Raw genomic sequence first — 20,536 nt, 5'->3', positions numbered from 1 at the left:
ATTTCTCTTAACCTATCCTCATGATCTTTTCATTGTTTTTCTCTTTTTTCCTCAGTTTCCCTCCTTGCCATCAACGTGTCTTCTATGTCACTCACTCATTCTTCTACCTCGTTAACCCTTGATTTGTATTTTCCTAATGTTGAACTCCTCTTCTCTTCTAAAATGTCTTGGGGCATTAATTGTTCTTCAGTCTGATCCAGTTACATTTCGACCTCTTTTCAGGAGTCTTGACGCCAGGCTTAGGGGTTTGTTCAGAATGCAAATGACTCTTCTTAGTTATATCTTCCTATGGTTCCCTCTGGTGAACTTCTGGTTAGGCTATGGCTTGGCTTTTATTCACATACAACACAAGTTTCCCCTTCATACCTTACTACTAAGACCTCCGTTATTTTTAAAATAGCTCTTAAGCTTGAACTTCTCCATGCTCTCTTCTAAATGAAGTCAGTCCCTTTTGAGAAAGGCTATGGAGCTCTCCATTTTTAATGGCCTGTCTTTACTCCTGAGCTAAAACTTTGCATCACTATTCTAGAGCTAGGGGTGACACCTATGCTTTATGAACACCTATGCACTGGTCAGAGATATGAATCTCTGATAACCCTCAGCTCAATGGTCCCTTGTGTCCTACAGGCAAGTTCTGGCCTTGTGGGTATGCAAAAGGATCCCTGACTTCTTGGTCACGACTACCTGAAATAGACTTTCCATAGCATGAGATAGTGAGAGTGAGAAATACTGTTTGCGTGTCCTTCTGAGAAAGATACTGAGCTCTACTCTGGGAATAGGGGGAGGGGGAATCCCTGTGTTGTTGTCTGTGCTCTCCCCAAATTAACCTTCATGATGAGCTGGGAGAATGCAGAAAGGAGTGTAATGTGGTCCAAACACCACAGACTCTTACTAAGCTTACATTCCTGTTCCTATTGTAAGTTAAATTATTTAAAATCATTTTTATTTTATTCCTTGTATATTTAGGATTTATATTTATTTTTTCATCAATATTGGTAATTTGAATGGACATTTTTCATTCCTAGACTTTTTTTTTGGGGGGGGCTTTAATATTTAAAGTGAAGCATATTTTTAAAAAGGCTTTTTTATTTTTTTAAGAATACTACCTTTGAATTTCTAACTTTATATTTAATTTGTTCATTCTTCTTTTTTTCTTTGGCTGGTTCAGCTAATGCTTTGCTCCACTGTTTCACTATACTGTGTTTCTCCCTTTCCCCCAAGGTGTAGAACTCAGATCTTCTTACTTATTATATTATTGTCTTTTTATAATATGCTTTTACATGGATCGTTTCTTTTGCCATGTTCTCATTATGTTTCCTTTATAGTTTATATTTTCACATGGCTAACTATTTAAAGATATCTGTCTGAAAAAAATGAAAAAAATTAAAACATATGTCTGACTAAAAATGAATGATTATTTTAAGGTTTTTTGAGTTTTTTAAATTACTTTATTTATTTATTTATTATTTATTTTTGGCTTTTTTTCTGTCAGAACGGTAGGGCACATTCTAGAACAAAATCCTGCCACAGAATAGGTGCATAGCAACCCACCCACACTGGCAGGGTTTGCTCTCACTCCATCTATCACCTCGTCTTCCTAACATATTTCTAATCCTTCTAAGGTTTTCTAAGGTTTCTTCTAAGGTTTTATGCCCCAGAAATCCTACTCATGATGGACATCGCTTTTATATAAATTACTGTTTCTCCTTCTCTGAGGTTATCAAAAGAGGCTCCCATTGCAAACAACTGCTTTTGAGATATGCCTTTCTGAGGGCTGGCATATTTTGAAACATTTAATCAGCAAGACACCTGTTCCCACTCAAAAGGGAATGGGAACTTTCCAGGAAAGATGGTTAGAGTGAAAATGTGTCCTCTCCCACTGAAGGAGCAAATTAATTCATGTAGAGCTCACAGTCAGGCATTTTCTGGGTCTAGTAGTTCACCGTTATTGAAACTTTATTCACAGGATGGCTGGGTGGCTTAGTATTTGGGCATCTGGCTTCAGCTCAAGACTTGGTCCTGGGGTTCTGGGATCGAGTCCCACATCGCGCTCCCTGCAGGGAGCCTGCTTCTCCCTCTGCCTCTGTCTCTGCCTCTCTGTGTGTCTCTCATGAAAAAATAAATAAAATCTTTTTTTAAAAAGAAATAAACTTTATTCACTAAACAATGGACCCCCCCCCCCCCCCCGCCACACACACACACAAGATTAGTACTGATGCTTCATGGCTTTTTGGACAGTGTAATATGATCACCAAAGGTATATTCCCCTACCCAGAGACACACTTTTTTGAGGGGCAGGTGTATATCAGAGCAATTCCCAAAATAATAATAATAATAATAGACTTTAGGATTCCAAGAATATGGAAAACCACTCATTTATGTATCTCTGCAAACTCATCTGCACTGGTTTCTAGCCTCAGTTCCCTGTTAACTGTAATTTAAATGCAACTTATGATTCTAGTCAAGATCCTGATTGCATTTAGTTTGCTGGTGACAGAACCGATTCATTTCAGCCAGGAAAAATGATGCATTGGCTGTCAGGCTTCTGGTCCTTGGGACATCAAGTTTTCCCAGAGCCATCTCTCTCTGCATTTTGGAGTCACCTTTCTTTTGCTCCTGACACTTTATAATGATCAACATTAAGCATCAGCTTACCTGCTTGGAGGTCAGGGGCAGTATATTCTGATCTATCATCCACAGTGAGCCAAGCAGGATGACTTTATCAACAACAAAACAGATTCCTTATGAGGAAAACTTAACAAGGAGAGGTTTTTATTTTGTGTTAAGACAGGATTTTGACACATTGGTGTTACTTCATGCTGCACTGTTAACCACAGCGAAATAATTTATATAAGAGTATAATAATAGGGGGCAGGTCTGTGCTTCCTAATAGGCAGTAGCTATTAGGTACATACAGCCCTATTGTCACCTGTTGTTAAGATTTGTACCTAATGAGACCACTTATCCAACTTTCACATAATTTGTCAATCCCATGCATTACTAATTTGAAAACGAACCTTCTGAGTTTTGACCAATAAAAATAGACACTACATATAGACCTAAAACAGAAAAATGAAGGCTACTTTTCCTTCAAATAAGGCAAAGCTGCCACATCACTTAGGTGAACCATGAATAAGCACTGGTGGAGAACAGTGCTGGGAGAAAACACTGTCAGTACCACAATGCACTTTCCCTTTTCTCCACACACACTGAGCCAGCAACCCACTATGGACCTCCCTGTCAGAGATAAACCCTGGGCTCTCCCATTTGGCTGCCTTCTTGTCATTTGAAAATGTCCAGTGGGCCTATCACAGATGTGGGGAGGAATGTCTGAGGCTGAGAGAGCACCCCAAAGAGTCAGACAAGAAACCTGGTAAAGATAGTCTGTTTCTCCACACAAAACTAAACCACCAAGTGCCCCGAAAATGCCAGTTAGGGTGCTGGACACTTTGTAATGCATCCTTTTCTCTCAGAAATAAGAAAACCAAGGCTCCAAGAGACTAGGAGATGGGAAGTTAAAGAGCTAGCTTTGAGACTAGGTCTTCTGGCACCAATGCCTGTCTATCCTCCACATGTCACGTGGCATGCTGCAACCTTGGGGTCCTACACAGCCAGTCTACTCCAGAGCCTGAGATTTTAGCCACTTCCTCTCACAAAACGTGGGAGTTCAGTTTCTCCAAATAGGAGGTAGGCTGAACCAGTTAGGATTGGGGTCAGCTATAAGAGGTAGAAATCCACATTTATTAGAGGCTTAAACAAGACCTAAATTTATTCCGCTTGCATAGTAACACACAGCTGCCCAAGGAGTATATGGCACTCCATTTTGTCAGTGACCCAGGCTTTCCTATACTCTTTCTCTGTCATGTATGGTCTCAATCCCATGATCCATGCTGGTCCTTCCATTTTTCAGGCAGCAGGATGAATGGAGGAAGGAACACAGTAGAAGAGCACAAAGTAGCACACCTGCAATGCCTTGGGGAAGATCCTGGGTGCTGCCATATTGTGTCTGTGCTCTCATGTTACATGGCCACACCTAACCACAAGGGAAGCTGGGACTTCATTCTGGGTGGCCATGTGTTAGCTACAAGTTTAGTACTATGGAAAAAGTGGAGAATAGATATTGAGAGGGGGTGATCAGTAGTTCTGCCATGACCATCTCCAAGAAGGTTGGGTTTCCACTTGCAACAGATCACAAAATACCATCTTTGGGGTCATGGAAAGAACCTACCCTCTCCATACTCTCCATAAACTATGAACACGCCTTTACTTATATGGTCATCTGTTACATCGTTACTTAGTGTGTGCAGTGAATGACAATGACAATAATCCTCTTGGCTGTTAGATGGAATCAAGGGATTGGGATGTCTGTGAGCTGTTGGTCAAATTGTTTGCAGTCTGCTGTTTTTTATTGGTGGTCAGATTGGTCAGAGGGCTTATAGCAGATGGAAGTTGAGATATGGAATTCATATTTGTTTCCTGGAGATATAGAAAAGAAAGGATGTGAGTAGAATATTCCCAGCCAGTCACGAAGTTGGGGACCATGGTGTCCCTTTCTTACCCTTTCCCCTCTCCCAGAGCAGTTGACAAAGGGGAGTCCTATGGACTCCTAAGTAAGAAGAGAATAGTGAGAGGAGATGTTTACAGCAGAAGACCACAATCTTCCCCCTCCTCAGTATTCTCTTCAAGGATCTTATTAGGCAAGGAGCCCTGGGTGCCATGGGCCATGCCACCCACCTTGGATTCTGCTCCTGAAGATACTGCTATCCTAGGAGATGTTAGTAGGCTTTCTGTTGGGAAAAAATTATGTTCTATATAACCTTTTTAAAAATTTGCATACCCATGGGATAAGATTATCTGTTTTTTGAGAATACTTCAGAGCACATTTAAGAACATGGCACCCATGGTAGGCCACCTCTCTGATGACCTGCAGAGCATGGATGCCCTAATTTATAAACATTGCAAAACTCACTGCTGTGGGATTTATTTAAAGTAGAAACTGGCTCAAAGAGAATCTGGGATTCTGCCTATTTCAGGGAACCTAGTTACCCAAGCACCCAGAAAATGTTGTTATGTGAGTTGGTGGTTGATTTCTGCAGATTCAGTAAAACCACAGGTAACAGATTACTAAGGATTTTATATAGTCAGAAGCAAAAGAAGAAATCTCATGGGGAAAGCCAGAAAGCTTTTTCAACCTGTCCATTGCCCCACTTTGTTGCTATAAGGTCTAGGGGGCCTTTGTTTTTATTATTTAATAATAAATATGTTTTATTCTGACATTACCTTTTACTTCACTTTCTTCCTTCATGGCAAGTAACTCAGAAGGGCTCACTGATCATCAAATGGCATGTGAAAGCATGAACTTTAGAAATAAGACATGAGGTGGGAGGAGCAAGATGGCGGAAGAGCAGGGTCCCCAAATCACCTGTCTCCACCAAACTACCTAGAAAACCTTCAAATTATCCTGAAAATCTACGAATTTGGCCTGAGATTTAAAGAGAGACCAGCTGGAACGCTACAGTGAGAAGAGTTCCCGCTTCTATCAAGGTAGGAAGACGGGGGAAAAGAAATAAAGAAGCAAAAGGCCTCCAAGGGGGAGGGGCCCCGCGAGGAGCCGGGCTGAGGCCGGGGCGAGTGTCCCCAGGACAGGAGAGCCCCGTCCCGGAGGAGCAGGAGCTGCACCGACCTTCCCGGGGGAAAGGGGCTCGCGGGGAGTTGGAGCAGGACCCAGGAGGGCGGGGATGCCCTCGGGCTCCCGGGGACACTAACAGGCACCTGCGCCCCGGGAGAGTGCGCCGAGCTCCCTAAGGGCTGCAGCGCGCACGGGGGACCCGGAGCAGCTCGGGGGGGCTCGGGGGCGGCTCCGCGGAGGGGGCTGCGGGGCGGGAGCAGCTCGGGGGGGCTCGGGGGCGGCTCCGCGGAGGGGGCTGCGGGGCGGGAGCAGCTCGGGGGGCTCGGGGGCGGCTCCGCGGAGGGGGCTGCGGGGCGGGAGCAGCTCGGGGGACTCGGGGGCGGCTCCGCGGAGGGGGCTGCGGGGCGGGAGCAGCTCGGGGGGCTCCGGGGGCGGCTCCGCGGAGGGGGCTGCGGGGCGGGAGCAGCTCGGGGGGCTCGGGGGCGGCTCCGCGGAGGGGGCTGCGGGGCGGGAGCAGCTCGGGGGGCTCCGGGGGCGGCTCCGCGGAGGGGGCTGCGGGGCGGGAGCAGCTCGGGGGGCTCGGGGGCGGCTCCGCGGAGGGGGCTGCGGGGCGGGAGCGAATCCAACAGCACAGACCGGGGCACAAGGTGCCGGGACACAGCCCAGGATCCGGCCTCCCCCGGGACAGGCAGAGGCCGGGAGGGCCCAGGACACCAAGGACGCTCCTGCCCCAGCTGAGCAGATCAGCGGCCCCGCCCCGGAGCCTCCAGGCCCTGCAGACGGAGTTCCTGCCGGAGCTGACTCCAGGGCTCCAGAGCTGCCCCGCCACTGGGGCTGTTCCTCCTGCGGCCTCACGGGGTAAACAACCCCCACTGAGCCCTGCACCAGGCAGGGGCACAGCAGCTCCCCCAACTGCTAACACCTGAAAATCAGCACAACAGGCCCCTCCCCCAGAAGACCAGCTAAACGGACAACTTCCAGGGGAAGCCAAGGGACGTAAAGTACACAGAATCAGAAGATACTCCCCGGTGGTTCTTTTTTTGTTTCTTTGTTTTTGTTTTTGTTTTTGTTTTTGTTTTGTTTTGCTTTTTGATTTGTTTCCTTCCCCCACCCCCTTTTTTTCTCCTTTCTTTTTCTTTCTCTTTTTCTTCTTTTTTTTTTCTTTTTTTTTCGTTTTTTTTTTCTTTTTCTTCCCTTTTTTTTTCTCTTTCTCTTTTCTTTCCTTCTTTCTCTCCTCTCTTTTTCTCTTTTTCCCAATACAACTTGCTTTTGGCCACTCTGCACTGAGCAAAATGACTAGAAGGAAAACCTCACCTCAAAAGAAAGAATCAGAAACAGTCCTCTCTCCCACAGAGTTACAAAATCTGGATTACAATTCAATGTCAGAAAGCCAATTCAGAAGCACTATTATACAGCTACTGGTGGCTCTAGAAAAAAGTATAAAGGACTCAAGAGACTTCATGACTGCAGAATTTAGAGCTAATCAGGCAGAAATTAAAAATCAATTGAATGAGATGCAATCCAAACTAGAAGTCCTAACGACGAGGGTTAACGAGGTGGAAGAACGAGTGAGTGACATAGAAGACAAGTTGATAGCAAAGAGGGAAACTGAGGAAAAAAGAGACAAACAATTAAAAGACCATGAAGATAGATTAAGGGAAATAAACGACAGCCTGAGGAAGAAAAACCTACGTTTAATTGGGGTTCCCGAGGGCGCCAAAAGGGACAGAGGGCCAGAATATGTATTTGAACAAATTCTAGCTGAAAACTTTCCTAATCTGGGAAGGGAAACAGGCATTCAGATCCAGGAAATAGAGAGATCCCCCCCTAAAATCAATAAAAACCGTTCAACACCTCGACATTTAATTGTGAAGCTTGCAAATTCCAAAGATAAGGAGAAGATCCTTAAAGCAGCAAGAGACAAGAAATCCCTGACTTTTATGGGGAGGAGTATTAGGGTAACAGCAGACCTCTCCACAGAGACCTGGCAGGCCAGAAAGGGCTGGCAGGATATATTCAGGGTCCTAAATGAGAAGAACATGCAACCAAGAATACTTTATCCAGCAAGGCTCTCATTCAAAATGGAAGGAGAGATAAAGAGCTTCCAAGACAGGCAGCAACTAAAAGAATATGTGACCTCCAAACCAGCTCTGCAAGAAATTTTAAGGGGGCCTCTTAAAATTCCCCTTTAAGAAGAAGTTCAGTGGAACAGTCCACAAAAATAAAGACTGAATAGATATCATGATGACCCTAAACTCATATCTCTCAATAGTAACTCTGAATGTGAACGGGCTTAATGACACCATCAAAAGGCGCAGGGTTTCAGACTGGATAAAAAAGCAGGACCCATCTATTTGCTGTCTACAAGAGACTCATTTTAGACAGAAGGACACCTACAGCCTGAAAATAAAAGGTTGGAGAACCATTTACCATTCGAATGGTCCTCAAAAGAAAGCAGGGGTAGCCATCCTTATATCAGATAAACTAAAATTTACCCCAAAGACTGTAGTGAGAGATGAAGAGGGACACTATATCATACTTAAAGGATCTATTCAACAAGAGGACTTAACAATCCTCAATATATATGCTCCGAATGTGGGAGCTGCCAAATATATAAATCAATTATTAACCAAAGTGAAGAAATACTTAGATAATAATACACTTATACTTGGTGACTTCAATCTAGCTCTTTCTATACTCGATAGGTCTTCTAAGCAAAACATCTCCAAAGAAACGAGAGCTTTAAATGATACACTGGACCAGATGGATTTCACAGATATCTACAAAACTTTACATCCAAACTCAACTGAATACACATTCTTCTCAAGCGCACATGGAACTTTCTCCAGAATAGACCACATATTGGGTCACAAATCGGGTCTGAACCGATACCAAAAGATTGGGATTGTCCCCTGCATATTCTCGGACCATAATGCCTTGAAATTAGAACTAAATCACAACAAGAAGTTTGGAAGGACCTCAAACACGTGGAGGTTAAGGACCATCCTGCTAAAAGATAAAAGGGTCAACCAGGAAATTAAGGAAGAATTAAAAAGATTCATGGAAACTAATGAGAATGAAGATACAACCGTTCAAAATCTTTGGGATGCAGCAAAAGCAGTCCTAAGGGGGAAATACATCGCAATACAAGCATCCATTCAAAAACTGGAAAGAACTCAAATACAAAAGCTAACCTTACACATAAAGGAGCTAGAGAAAAAACAGCAAATAGATCCTACACCCAAGAGAAGAAGGGAGTTAATAAAGATTCGAGCAGAACTCAACGAAATCGAGACCAGAAGAACTGTGGAACAGATCAACAGAACCAGGAGTTGGTTCTTTGAAAGAATTAATAAGATAGATAAACCATTAGCCAGCCTTATTAAAAAGAAGAGAGAGAAGACTCAAATTAATAAAATCATGAATGAGAAAGGAGAGATCACTACCAACACCAAGGAAATACAAACGATTTTAAAAACATATTATGAACAGCTATACGCCAATAAATTAGGCAATCTAGAAGAAATGGACGCATTCCTGGAAAGCCACAAACTACCAAAACTGGAACAGGAAGAAATAGAAAACCTGAACAGGCCAATAACCAGGGAGGAAATTGAAGCAGTCATCAAAAACCTCCCAAGACACAAGAGTCCAGGGCCAGATGGCTTCCCAGGAGAATTTTATCAAACGTTTAAAGAAGAAATCATACCTATTCTCCTAAAGCTGTTTGGAAAGATAGAAAGAGATGGAGTACTTCCAAATTCGTTCTATGAAGCCAGCATCACCTTAATTCCAAAGCCAGACAAAGACCCCGCCAAAAAGGAGAATTACAGACCAATATCCCTGATGAACATGGATGCAAAAATTCTCAACAAGATACTGGCCAATAGGATCCAACAGTACATTAAGAAAATTATTCACCATGACCAAGTAGGATTTATCCCTGGGACACAAGGCTGGTTCAACACCCGTAAAACAATCAATGTGATTCATCATATCAACAAGAGAAAAACCAAGAACCATATGATCCTCTCATTGGATGCAGAGAAAGCATTTGACAAAATACAGCATCCATTCCTGATTAAAACTCTTCAGAGTGTAGGGATAGAGGGAACCTTCCTCGACATCTTAAAAGCCATCTATGAAAAGCCCACAGCAAATATCATTCTCAATGGGGAAGCACTGGGAGCCTTTCCCCTAAGATCAGGAACAAGACAGGGATGTCCACTCTCACCACTGCTATTCAACATAGTACTGGAAGTCCTAGCCTCAGCAATCAGACAACAAAAAACATTAAAGGCATTCAAATTGGCAAAAAAGAAGTCAAACTCTCTCTCTTCGCCGATGACATGATACTCTACATAGAAAACCCAAAAGTCTCCACCCCAAGATTGCTAGAACTCATACAGCAATTCGGTAGCGTGGCAGGATACAAAATCAATGCCCAGAAGTCAGTGGCATTTCTATACACTAACAATGAGACTGAAGAAAGAGAAATTAAGGAGTCAATCCCATTTACAATTGCACCCAAAAGCATAAGATACCTAGGAATAAACCTCACCAAAGATGTAAAGGATCTATACCCTAAAAACTATAGAACACTTCTGAAAGAAATTGAGGAAGACACAAAGAGATGGAAAAACATTCCATGCTCATGGATTAGAAGAATTAATATTGTGAAAATGTCAATGTTACCCAGGGCAATATACACGTTTAATGCAATCCCTATCAAAATACCATGGACTTTCTTCAGAGAGTTAGAACAAATTATTTTAAGATTTGTGTGGAATCAGAAAAGACCCCGAATAGCCAGGGGAATTTTAAAAAAGAAAACCATATCTGGGGGCATCACAATGCCAGATTTCAGGTTGTCCTACAAAGCTGTGGTCATCAAGACAGTGTGGTACTGGCACAAAAACAGACACATAGATCAGTGGAACAGAATAGAGAACCCAGAAGTGGACCCTGAACTTTATGGGCAACTAATATTCGATAAAGGAGGAAAGACTATCCATTGGAAGAAAGACAGTCTCTTCAATAAATGGTGCTGGGAAAATTGGACATCCACATGCAGAAGAATGAAACTAGACCACTCTCTTGCACCAGACACAAAGATAAACTCAAAATGGATGAAAGATCTAAATGTGAGACAAGATTCCATCAAAATCCTAGAGAAGAACACAGGCAACACCCTTTTTGAACTCGGCCATAGTAACTTCTTGCAAGATACATCCACGAAGGCAAAAGAAACAAAAGCAAAAATGAACTATTGGGACTTCATCAAGATAAGAAGCTTTTGCACAGCAAAGGATACAGTCAACAAAACTCAAAGACAACCTACAGAATGGGAGAAGATATTTGCAAATGACATATCAGATAAAGGGCTAGTTTCCAAGATCTATAAAGAACTTATTAAACTCAACACCAAAGAAACAAACAATCCAATCATGAAATGGGCAAAAGACATGAACAGAAATCTCACAGAGGAAGACATAGACATGGCCAACATGCATATGAGAAAATGCTCTGCATCACTTGCCATCAGGGAAATACAAATCAAAACTACAATGAGATACCACCTCACACCAGTGAGAATGGGGAAAATTAACAAGGCAGGAAACAACAAATGTTGGAGAGGATGCGGAGAAAAGGGAACCCTCCTACACTGTTGGTGGGAATGTGAACTGGTGCAGCCACTCTGGAAAACTGTGTGGAGGTTCCTCAAAGAGTTAAAAATAGACCTGCCCTACGACCCAGCAACTGCACTGTTGGGGATTTACCCCAAAGATACAAATGCAATGAAACGCCGGGACACCTGCACCCCGATGTTTATAGCAGCAATGGCCACTATAGCCAAACTGTGGAAGGAGCCTCGGTGTCCAACGAAAGATGAATGGATAAAGAAGATGTGGTTTATGTATACAATGGAATATTACTCAGCTATTAGAAATGACAAATACCCACCATTTGCTTCAACGTGGATGGAACTGGAGGGTATTATGCTGAGTGAAGTAAGTCAGTCGGAGAAGGACAAACATTATATGTTCTCATTCATTTGGGGAATATAAATAATAGTGAAAGGGAAAATAAGGGAAGGGAGAAGAAATGTGTGGGAAATATCAGAAAGGGAGACAGAACGTAAAGACTGCTAACTCTGGGAAACGAACTAGGGGTGGTAGAAGGGGAGGAGGGCGGGGGGTGGGAGTGAATGGGTGACGGGCACTGGGGGTTATTCTGTATGTTAGTAAATTGAACACCAATAAAAAAAAAATAGAAAAAAAAAAAGAAATAAGACATGACACAGGGGCCGGTGCATCTTCTTGGAGGTGATTTGAGACCCTTACTATAGGAACTAGACAGCAGGTTTTCAGCAGTTTGCTTTCAATGGAATAGGATTGAGAGCAGAAACTCTGCTAATAGAGATCACCAGGTTTCCAGTCCTAAGACCAAAGTTCACTAAAGGAGGAGCAGGAGGGGAAGGGGCAAATCGAGGGCAGGATCCTGGGCTCTAAGCATTTGATTATATTTTGCAGCATCTACATGCAAGGTTTCAAATAGCAATGGATTTACACAGAACAGGTTAGCTAAATACACAGTTTGATTTTTTTTCTTGAACATGTTGAGTCTCAGAAATGAATGCTTCTGCTGGTCCAGTGTTATGGCTGGGCCCTGGAGCCAACAGATGCACTATTCTTTATCTCTTTCCACCTTGAGCACCCACCTGACTCAGCCTTGTGCACCCTTCTGTTCCCATGTTGAGAAAGGTCTAGCCAATGACAGACAAGCTAGAGACTCTGCTCCTGGATGCTGAATGGTCCTGCTAATGTGAAAGTACTCTTAAGAGGCCCCCAACCTGCCCAGCCCTGCCCTGGCACTTCCCTGACTGGGAAGGATGTCAGTTCTGGAATGATTCCTGTGCAGCCATGCATGGTAGAAGCCACATACCACTTACATTCTGGAACACAGGCTCTGAGCCAAAATGAACATACATTTCCTGATGACCAAAAGGAATAGATATTTACTTTGTTCCAGTGGTTTGTGGAAGCAACAAGAATGCAAACGCTCTCTTTGTTAAAATGATTATTAATTTTAAGAGACAACAAGACTGCACAATCCATTCTGAAAATCTGGTAAGTATCACCACCAGACTGGCTAATGACAACCTGGTTTAGCTTCTTCCTCTGGTATTATTCTTTTTTTTTTTTTTTTTGAAAAAAGCTTTTATTGATTTATTCATAGAGAGAGAGAGAGTGAGAGGCAGAGTCACAGGCAAAGGGAGAAGCAGGCTCCATGCAGGGAGCCTAACATGGGACTCGATCCCGGGTCTCTAGGATCACACACCAAACTGCAGGCAGCACTAAACTGCTGTGCCACCAGGGCTGCCCTCTGATATTATTCTTAAGACACACTACCCACTCTGTGGCTCTCTGCACCAGCTAAAGGTAGCAGAGCATTGGGATAGCTCTGTTGAAAGGCCACTCCAGCAGCTGGCCACAAAATTCAGTGTACTGAATTCTTCGTAGTTCATGGGTCAGATTAATCCTGTAGGAACAATACAACCCTACTTGAGTGATGAGAATGGGAAAGAATGGCCTGGAAAAACTTAGATGGGTCCACATCAAGTCTCAAGCAGAGCAGGCTTGATGAAGGGCCACCATAGGGAGACTCCCTGGGGGTGACATAGCACCTATTTGTGAGACATAAAATCCACTGCAGTGAGAACTTTAAAATTTTGACTCAAACCAACTGGTGCAAGGCTACACATTAGACCATGAGGACATCTGAAAGGAACCCTTTGTCCTCCATTTCTCATCTTCTGTGACAAGGTAGCCTATGGAAGTATAAGATGGATGGCCATAGAGTCCCCAAGGAATTCTGCAGGAACGGTCATGTTCCCCTTCCCAAGCGTCTGCCTGCCCTTGTTATTAATGAAAATGTCAAGAGAAATTTGCCAGCTTCTGCAATTGCTCAAGAGGACATCCAATTTGTGAAGATTATCTTTATTGAGAAGGCAGACAGCTCTTTTATTTTTTTTCAGACAGCTCTTTTAAAAGGAAGCCCAAGATGTCACCTCCCGCGATATGCTCTCTCCAGTCCCTAGTCCTGAATCACCAGGGCTGCTGTCCTTGGGGCTGACCACTATTCTCTGGGGATCCTAACATGGTAACCTGGCTCAGAGTACTGCTCACTTCTCTAGTGCCTGCTGCTCATCATACTCTCTTGTGAGAGAGAATCACATCACAAAGAGTTCCCAAACCCAGTGACCATTTCCTGCCTTGCCCCTCATCCTGGACCACTCCAACCCTAGGCTGCTTCAGCCCCCACATGTCCAGCATCACGCAGCAATGAACTTCTTGTCCCCTTAGCAGGTGTTGGAGCCATCTGATCTACCTCATGAAACTGTGCTTTGTGGCTTCCTATTGTTGTTACCAGCCAGATGAAACAAGGGTGACATGGGTTCTTTGATGTACTCCTGCATTTCCTGTGCTTCTTTCTTTGCACTTTTGTTGTGCCCTTTTAACAGTTATTTTGGGCCATTGGAATGAAGAGCCCACTATAAAACAAGGTGAGACTTAAAACTGTGACCTTCCTTTGCACAGTAGCACTGTGCTGATCTTAGATAAACATAACATACCTCTAGAACAATAGGATGTTATTGTCATACCTTCCTCAGCTTTGTGCATTTTCTGTGACATGGAGACCTTATATTTTCCCTAGAGCCTGGAATCCCCTAAATCTACCACCCCCTTTCCTGCAGATATGACCTGCTTGCAGGAATTCTAGAGTAAGCACAGATCAGAACTCAACCAGGTCTCGTGGGTAGCATGCACCTACACACTTTGCAGAATACACTCTCTGGAAAATGCTGAGAATCCCCATTGGAGGTCACTCTTGATAATATAGCCTGTGAATAAGATGGGGTAGTAAGGGCATCCCTAAAATATGAGCAGATCTGATCAATAAGGGCAATTTGTAATTAATATAAGCTCCATTCCAGCCCTTAATCTTCATCTCACTGAAGATGCTTTGCTAAGAAGCCCCTTTTCTGTAGCATTTCTTCTTTACAAAAGGGAACTTGACAGCAGAGATCAGCCCTCAGAGGAGTGTTTGTTAACAAGCCCCTCAGGCAAATAGAAAATGACAGTCCTGCAGGAGTGGGTAGTTGATATGCAGACTTTGTCTGTATTTTCTCTGACTAATGGGGCTCATTGCTGCTGTTCTCACACTGAGGCTCCAGCTATTAGTTAATAGTGGGCTGTAAAACACTCTGCAAATACACAGTGCTAAATAAGATGAGGAAAATCAATATTTGTTCCTAAGTGCATTTTTTCTGACTCTGCATAATGTGACTAATTTTAATTTTAAAATATACAGCTTTACTAGGGGACTAACCAAAGACTGCTCACGTGCTGATTTTAGACATCAAGACAGAGGGAAAACAAGTTTCTTCTGAATTTCAAATTATTTAAATACACATTGGCCCCTCTTTTCCTTTGATGTTTCTAGAATTTAAAGTCACAAGACAAACAAATGGGGAATCGCAGAACCACTGGTATAACATTAATTACCACTGAAACCAGAAAAGGTATCTGATACACAGCTAAAATGGATTTCAAGGAACCTTTGACCTCTATTTTTCTTTTTGCACAGCCCAAGAAGTTTGGTTAGTTTCTCAGCTATAGTGATAGAGCTGTAGAAAGAGCCTAAATCCTTATAGCATCAGAGAATCCCTATACTCCTGTGAATAATCTCTGATCTCTCTGTTCTGGGGACTTGGAGCCTACTGCCTTGCCCTGACCTCATCCTCTGGATGAACACTGCCCCTCTGGACATGGCTGGCAGAGAAGCTCTTGGTGCCTTGCCATCTTTTTATTATCTGTGTGGACTCACAGTCTGAAGGAGCCTTGAACTTTCTGCTAGGCTCTGGTTCTAATGAAAATAAATCACAATACAGACAAAACCATTAGATCAGCAAAGACTGGATTTTACAGGACTGTGAAATCCTGTTGACAGCCATGTGCGCAAGGGTTTAGTTAAGTCAGAACATATTAGCCTTCAAGTTTCAGTGAAATTGTTCTTATAAGTCCTCAGGAGCCCAGCCCAGGTCTGACCGAGGTTACACTGCTGTAGTCCAAGGCAAGAAGATGTCATCTCGACCATGACTTCTTTGTATTTAAATGACTAGAGAGCATATTTCTAGTGAACCATAAATCAGAGGCAGTTAGACAATCCTCCAGAAGTTACAGAGTGAGAAAACCATGCAAAGAGGACAGAGTCAGGAGAGAGAGATGTTTGATTAAATGCAGAGCACAAAAGCCAGAACAGAACATGGTGATTTTTTGATTCCCATCAGAGCTTTAATTGTGGCATCTTCTCTCAACCACCTGCTGGTGGTTTTGCGGTTGAGGGCCATGTGGCAGGCTCTAGGGATAGCATGGTCCTCAGGAAACTCATAAGGAGTGAAGATTCAAGTGTGACTTGGATCAAGGCCTCTATGCAAATGAAAGCATAGTCCTAGTGAAGCCTGGGCGCTATTTGGGCGAGGCCTTGTTGTAGGAGTGGGATGTTGACAAGCCGAGATAGGAGAGGCAGTCTATCTATCACACACCTACCTGTGCATGTTTGACTGCAAGGTAGACACATGAATAGGATTTTGTTGGCTATGGAGTGGCTGGACATGAAAGGAAGACCTGGAACCCAAAGATACAAAAGGTGACTATTCTCCGAGAGGGCCAAATCTGAAGGCTCACTTACCTATGTCTTTATGACCACAGACCATTCAGGGACATCAACAACTGGACTGGTAGGACAGGTGTGGTACCCCCATGTGGTGCATGCAGAATGCTCAGGCCTCGACCACTCATGACTGTGTCCAAAAGCACCTCACTCCAACCTCCTCTCTGTGAGGCTGACCTGACTTTGCAGGTGCTGACAGGTGCTGGATACAAAAAAAATTCTATTCACCAGCTGGAAATGTAAAACTTAAATGTGGACAATTTTAAATTCTCTGGGAACTGAACCTTCAAAACTGGAACTCCAATGTAATATTTTTGTGACAGTACTTTTCACAGCCTGAGAAAAATATCAAAGGTAGAGGAATGACCTGGTATGGCTTCCAGTTGCATGATGATGGTTAGAAGCCCTTGCCAAAACACACACACATGCAGATTTGCCTCTAAGTGTCGGGTATGGCTCCCCTAACCACTCATCCTACAGATTTCCATCCACACTTAACCCCTGCAGAACTGGCAGGCTTATGAAATATTATTTTATTTGTGTAAAACACCTGGAATGATGGTTACGTTTATTTATCAGATTGATTGGGCCACAGCATGCTCATATATTTGGTTAACCATAGGTTTGTCTGCCAGGAAATTAACATTTGAGGCAATAGACTGTATAAAACAGATGGTTCTTTGCAGTGTGGGTGGGCCTCATCCCATCAGTTGAGGGCCTGCATAGAATGAAAAGAAAGTTCACTCTTTCTCCACCTGATCACTGAGCTGGGATGTTTGCCTTCTGCCTTTGGACTGTAATTTGTACCACTTTCTTCCCAGGTTCTCAGGCCTTCAGATTCAGATTGGAATTTATATCACAGTTTCTACTCATTCTCCACATCATGAGCCATCTCAGCCTTCATAATCTTGTAAGCCAATTTATTATATTAAATATATATATGTGTTTTACATATTTTTCATATAGGATATTATATGTAATATATATATTATATATTGATATATATATATATATCAAATAAAGGAATATCGGGGCAGTCAAATTCATTGAGGCTATGTCTATATAGAGCTGAAGTGGGGCAAACTGGAGATGGGTAAGCACCCATCAACCTCTATCTCTATAAGGGAGGTAGAAATGTTTGCTCTAACAGAAGAGGGGCAAGGGAGATACAAACACAGCAGACATCGAGAGTACACAGAAATGTGAAACTGTGTGGTACCTCAGGAATAGTAGAAAGGGGCGAGAAGGATAATGTGTTTCCAGTTCCTCTAAGACCCACTGGAATTTCCTATAATTCCCCTATAAATTGTCCTGATAAGCCCCCTGGTAGATGATGGTAATATAGCTGCAGTTCTCTGCCCCTCCCTGAATCTGTGCCCTCCCTGAATCTATGGCCTTAGCAGCCTATCTCATTCCCATCCCTCCACTCTCAGCTTTCCTGTGATTCTCTTTGGCTGATAGAATATGACAAAAGCAATGTTGTGTCACTGCATAACTGCCCTTGGATTCCTGCTAGCCCTGAGAACAGCTGGGAGGGTTGCTGAAGGATGAGACCTGCAAAGAGGGCCTGCCAGCCCAGTTGTCCCAGCTAGGTCCCCACATAATTGAGGGGGCCCAGCCCAATTCACCCAATGGCCCAGTGAGACCAGCTCTGACAGGGCCACTGCACTACTACTTTAAGCCACTGAGTTCCAGGGAGGTTTGTTACACCACTATGGCAACACGGGTACCTGGTATTTGAATTAGCTTGAATGGCTTACTGGGTTTTTGTGCCCACGTGGTCCTTAAGATCTGGGCTTCCTCCTAAATGGGTTTCTGTTCTATGGCCCTGTGTATTAACATTTGTTGTTAATGTGAAATGCTGATATTGAACCTATCACCCTCCAGGAAACAAAGGAGAGAACTCCCCCTCCGAAGTTGATAGTCCACGAATGCCTACGGTTGTGATATTTCAACTCTCACCATAAGCAGGAGCCCAGTGTATATGAGCCATTGCCACCATTCTCCTGAATGGTATACAGTTTTGCTCTGCTTCTATTTCTGTGAACAGGGCAAGGTGACCACAGCAAGCCAGATTTCCCAGACAATTCCTGCTGGACTTGAGAAAAATTGAATGGTCTATCAGAGAAATCAGATTTCCTATTTCTTGGCAAGTCCTCCCATGCAACCATTCTAGGGTCTGACCTGAACTCCATCTCTAAACCAGGCCTCCTGTAGAATAAAAACCCCCTCCTCCTTCAGACCTTTCTCTGAAGGCCAGGAGACAGGAGCAATCTTTAACCAGATATGTCACTTCTTTAAAACCCATTTGCCCATCATGTAAGGTGGCTAGGAATATTTTACCATGAGTTACAGTGAGAAGTAAGTGAATAAAACACTGGTGGAAATACTTACAGCAAAATCTGGCATATAGCAAAAGCATGCAAACAGGGTTAGACCCTTTCTCACACAAGAAAAAAACATGAGGCAGAATGAAGGGAAGGGCCAGATTTGAAGGCCAACTTGAGCTGGAGATGAGTCAAACTCATTGTATTAGTTCAAGTGTCAGGGGTAGGGGTTGTAAATGCATGTGGGAACACAGGGGTGTGTGTGTGTGTGCGTACAAGCAGAAGTAATATGTGTGTGAGCATAGGTATTATGGGTCAGTGTGAACACAGGTGCACTTGTATAAACACTAGGTGTATGTTTCTGGGCACAGGTGCATATGGATGTAAGCACAGGTTTATGTGCTGGGAGTAGCATAGGTAGGTGGTATGTGTGTGAAAGAGATGGGGGAGTCAGAGAAAGAGAAGGGAGGAAAGAGGGAAAAAAAAGGAGCAGTTACACTCTTCATTGTGGATATCTGAGGCAAAGCCTGCACTGGGGTAGTTTATTTGGGAATCTGACCTCAGAGGGGAGAGCTGCAGGACAATGAAGGAGAGATAGGAAAGAAGGAAATCTACTACTATGCGTGGGAACCTCTATGAACAACTGGGTGCCATCCTGTCATGGCCTTCTGGAAAACCTATGAATGAGTCTCAGAACTGTCCACGAGGAAGGATAAAATAAATAAAAGCAGCTTCTCTCCTTGGCACCCATCCCTCACAGCCAAGAGGCCTTCCATCTTAACCTCTCTGCTCTTGCATACCACCCAAACAGGTGAACAAATAAAATACAACTTGACCACAATGAAGGAATTGACCCAGACTTCATTGGAACTGAAACAGATGTGGCTGGTCTTTGGGGGCAGACCACAGTGCCCTAAAGCAATGCAATGGGCCAGAGATGAAATCTGAGTAGAACGCACTAGCGGAGGCCAAGAGGAAGTTTTCTTCCTCATAAAAAAAATTAGCTTAAAATATATCAAAGTCCTGAATGTAAGGACTAAAACTACAAAACTCTTAGAATAAAACATAAGAAAAACACTTCCTGACATTGATTTTGGCAGTTATTCTTGGATATGACATTAAGTGTTCATCCAGGAACAGTATTAACACAGTGAAAAGGCAACATACCAAATGGGAGAAAATATTTGCAAATCATAAGGACTAATATCCTGAATATAAAACTCCTACATCTCAAAACAAAAACCAAACATGGTTTAAAAATGGACAGAAGACTCAAATAGACTTTTCTGTAAAGAAGATACGTAGATAATCAAGAAGCACATGAAAAGGTGATCATCTGAGACACATTAGTGGCTCAGTGGTTGAGTGTCTGCCTTTGGCTCAGGGCATGATCCCAAGGTTCAGGGATCAAGTCCCACGCTGGGCTCCCTGTGAGAAGCCTGCTTCTCCCTCTGCCTATGTCTCCACCTCTCTCTGAGTCTCTCATGAATAAATTAAAAAAAATAAATAATAGGTGGTCAAGATCTTTAATCATTAGGCAACTTCACATCAAACACACAATACAACATGAGGTACCATTTCATACCAATTAGGTTGTCTATTATAAAAGCAAAAACAAAACAAGAAGCAGAAAACAAGTACTGGAATCTGGATGTGGAGAAATTCAAACCCTAAGACACTACTGGTAGAAATGTAAAATGGTGCATCTGCTATGGAAAACAGTATGGCAGTTTCCAAAAATGAATGAATAAATAAATAAACATAGAACTATCACAGCATTCAACAACCCCACTGCTGGGTATGTACACAAAAAAATTGAAAGCAGGGACTTAGATATTTGTAT

Source organism: Canis lupus, chromosome 22, assembly GCF_048164855.1.
Source record: "Canis lupus baileyi chromosome 22, mCanLup2.hap1, whole genome shotgun sequence".
Lineage (NCBI taxonomy): Eukaryota > Metazoa > Chordata > Mammalia > Carnivora > Canidae > Canis > Canis lupus.
This window is presented reverse-complemented; position numbering follows the sequence as displayed.